The sequence below is a fragment of the Puntigrus tetrazona genome, chromosome 18, assembly GCF_018831695.1.
Source record: "Puntigrus tetrazona isolate hp1 chromosome 18, ASM1883169v1, whole genome shotgun sequence".
NCBI lineage: Eukaryota > Metazoa > Chordata > Actinopteri > Cypriniformes > Cyprinidae > Puntigrus > Puntigrus tetrazona.
In genome coordinates this window covers 5,122,703-5,126,562 of record NC_056716.1, presented here as the reverse complement: position 1 = coordinate 5,126,562, position 3,860 = coordinate 5,122,703, and the positions used below count along the sequence as shown (strand labels likewise).

The 3,860-nt window shown below is 50.9% G+C and overlaps 1 pseudogene; it reads right to left on the bottom strand.

The window, feature by feature from the left end:
* Window positions 1–496: 496 nt before the first annotated feature.
* LOC122323068 lies at window positions 497–2,477 on the bottom strand (annotated as a pseudogene).
* Window positions 2,478–3,860: the final 1,383 nt, after the last annotated feature.

The window sequence follows — 3,860 nt, the reverse complement described above, 5'->3', positions numbered from 1 at the left end:
CCACTTGTGTCAGTTGTAGACCCGTGTGGGAGTATGCTTGAAGGTTCAGCTCACATCTTTGAAGTTTGAGGGGGCCATTTAATGTCTTTGCTCCTTCCTGGATTTTTCCGAGGAGTTCTGCTGACATTAGTGTGATGTCAGCTCCTGTGTCCAGAAGGGCTTCGACCCTGATGTGGCGTTCGATGATGACGGAGAGGTAAAACTTTCTTGCTATACCTCTCTCAATGAGATCACCCAGGAGTTGAGGGACTGGAGTTTGGGATGAGATGGGGAGGATATCAGGGCTGATCTGCAGTTCTTCGGACGAGTGGCAGACGACCAGGACAGCACTTTCAGGAACCAGAGTGGTTTTAGCGGCAGGTGTTTGTTGGATGATGCCGTGGTTTGAAGCATCATATGGTGAGTTAGGGGCTAACTTCGATTGCTGGGGTTTCAGGTAGGATTTCTCGTCCATCTGAAGTTATGGTCATTATGGTTCTTTGAGTGTGCGGGAGGAAGTGCTATTCTCTGTGTCTGGTTGGGTCGGGTGGTCGCTGCTGTCTCGTCCGGCTGCCAGTCAGGCTGAATCCGGCTTCTCTTTCTTTTCCCACTTCCAATCTTCCTTCATTTGCTGGAAAAACTCTCTCATCATGCTCTTCATCAGTTCTTGTGAGTAAAAACGGTGATGTCTTTTGCTCTTGTGTGGATTCAGTTTGAAAGTTCTTTCGTCGAGTCCTTGGGCTGGTTGCTCCAGGGTGTGTTTGTGCTCTTCCCATGGAGGTTCCGTTGCCATCCCAGGAGCTCTTCCCCTTTGGTTTCTAAAGGAGGTTGACTGATTCCACGATCTCTCCCACTGACCTTCCTGGGCGGTCTTGAACTGTCCCATGCCTTTTCCCAGTGGCGTCCAGGCGAGCGCTGTCGTTCACGTGGTCCATCCCAGCGCCGCTTCTCTGCTTGGGTCTGGTACCTGCGTGGAAGTCTTGCTCTCGGTTGGACACGCCCACTCTTTTCTTGACGGCTTGAAGCTGTCTTGATGTTGGGCACCCTCTAGAGGCAGTCCGTGACTTTGTGTGTTGAAGTCGAGGACTGTCGGAGCTTTAGTGCCTTTCTCTGCAGCCATCTTTTTGTTTGCTGTAGGCTTTGTGTGCTGAGTCGCGCAGCTGCTGAATGGTCATTGTGCGCGAACATGCAAGCACGCCTAGATGGTGGCTTACCCCAGGATGTAGGTTCCTGAGGAAGAGAGTCTTAAAGTTCATGTCCTGTTCCATTTCGGGCTCGTTGCGAGTTCCGAAGTATGCTCTCCTGAGTCGGCTGTAGTAGGCTTGCGGAGACTCATGACGGCCTTGTCTGATCTCCAGGGCGGCTACTAGTCCTTGTTCTGACTCTGGGTCATCAAATTCATTGATGAGAGCCTCTCGGAGCAGGCGGTAATCAGCCTTTGTCTGGGCTGGTTGCCGGTCCAGGAAGCTGCGTACATCAGGGCTTGATGTTGCTCGCAGTAAATAGAGTCTATCTTTATCAGTGACGTGAGGTCTTACTTCCAGATGGAATTCGACGTCCTGTAGATAGGTTTGAATGTCTGGACTACTTGGCACACCTGGGGTGAACTTAGCGATGTTCCTGGCGATCTTGTCGAGGTCTTTTAGGTCCAGGCCGTGTGATGCTCTTTGGCTGGCTGGGTCCATTTCTCTTGGCCTTCTCGCGAGGTATGTCTCTTCAGAGGGAGCTGGTGAGTGTTTCAGCATCGCCTCTTTCCCCCTTTGTTCACTTGCCTGTACAAGAACAGGAGACCCGGTCCTACTTGGCAGGGGTGACTTTGGTGCCTCTCGTGTCCTCGGTGGCTCAGCGCAGGTCGTGGCGTGTCTGAGTTCCTCCTTGACACTGTCGGATTCCTCTTTGACGTAGTCCAGCTGTTGTTCTAGGCGGCTGATCTCATTCCTTGACTGGTTCAAGTGAGTCTCGAGGGCTTTGATTCTGCCGGCCTTGTCTCTAATGTCAGTCTTTGCCTTCTCCAGTAGCTGTTCTGCGTACTGGAGGTTGTTGGCAGCATTGTCAAAGTCTCTTTTGGTTTGTTTCACCTCTTGTGTGGAAGCTGCTAGCAAGGCTTTGAGCGTGGTGATCTCCTCTGGGTCCTTCCTCTCCTCATCCAGCTTTTCCTGTTGTTCCTGAGCCTCCAGTTCCAGCTGTTTGATGCGTCGTTGTGCGCATGTCAGCTCCTGTTGGAGATCGGCGGCGTGCCTGTCACTCAGTTTGAGGGTAGCGATGAGGGTGTGACTTAGGGAGCAGGTGATCTTTGCTAGCTCTTTGTGGTTGTAGCCTTAGCTTGGGTCCTGTTCCATTAGGCTCGTTAGGTTGTTATCCAGCTGTTCCTGGGTCTGACGCTTTAGTGTTTCCGCGGCCTTGGGTAGGAGGCTGCTGGTTGCAACACTTAGCCATGTTTCCAGGTCTTCCCAGTGACCAACGTTGTCTGCTGTGTGAGACATGTTTTGGTGCGGCGAGGGGGATTTGGAAACGTGATTGACACAGACCTGGAAGAAAATAACAACCAACAAGGCAGAACAGGCAACAGCAAGGAAAGACAGAGGTGTAGATGTGTGGTGTCAGTTGATGCTAAATGTAAGGTGTCAGGTGGGTGTGGTTCTCTGTAACTGTGATCCTCTGGTGGGTGTGCTTCTAACTGGCGTTTCTGGGGAGACAATTAGTAAACACACACAGGACGACAGAGAACAGAAGACAACACAGAACAGGAAGAAGGGATAGCTGGGCGTTTCGTTCTCCTGTAACAGGCGGTCCTTCCTTCTTTTCTTCTCCTTTTTTTTGTTTTGGAGAAAGGGAGGAGCTACCTGTAAGAGATGTAAGAGAGGGAGGTAGAGAGAGAGAGGGAGAGGGACAGAGAGGGGGGGGGAGGTAACACACTCCTTCCTGGTCAAGGAAGGAGGAGGTTAGACTCTATCACTGTCTCTTTTCCCTAAGTTAGAGGATGCTTTTAGGAGTTTCTAAATGGGGATTTCTAAGTACCAAGACTGTGATTGCTATTAGAATCCCCTCCGGGCGAGGATAAAACAATAGCAATGACAGTGTTAGCTTTTAGTTGGTTAGATTGACTCTGTGCACCAAGTAGATTGTTCCTGCGGTCGTGTTTACGATTCCTCGTCGATCGACTTTGGTTTCGGCTGGGTAGGATAACACGCTGAGAAGGGAAGGTTTGTGAGCCTGAACAATTTGAAACAATATCGTCAAGTTTCACCCGATACTGATCAGAAATGTCTCAAATTAAATTCTTTGCTTTCCTGGTTCCCACAGGTGTGATCTCAGAAGCAGCAGCAGCAGTCAGATCAGAGGAAAGGAACAAGAAGGGAAAGAAGAGAGAGAAAGTTGCTTACACTGTAAACAAAGTTGACAAAGTGTGATGCTGTTAAGCCTGATACCTGAGGGTTGGTCTTACTGTGTTGGTGTGATAAGTTAAGTTACCTGAGGGTTGAATAGGCCCTAACTTACTTATGGGTGTATCCAAATGGGTTTTAGCAAAGGGGTTTAGACCTAGGCTTTGGTGATGAGGGCGATTAACCTGTCGGAGTACAGCGGTGTGGCTCTCCGTCTGAGCGCCCCGTGCTCCTGTAAGGTCAATCAGACTTCTGTCCGACAGTATTGCAGTGAGCCTCTCAAACAGCGTCGGCTTTTGACACAAAGGTGCGGGCCCACGGTGGAGGTGCGTCAACGGCTGGCTTGGACTGACAAGGCTGCGGGGCAGAGCCCTGGGTTACTGATCGGTTTCCCCGATTCAGCAGCTGACAGGGTGGTTTACCCGAGCATCCGCCCAGGTCAGCTCGTGTTGACTCCTCCTCCGTTACACAATTGCTGATGCCTGCTGCGGGTTCACT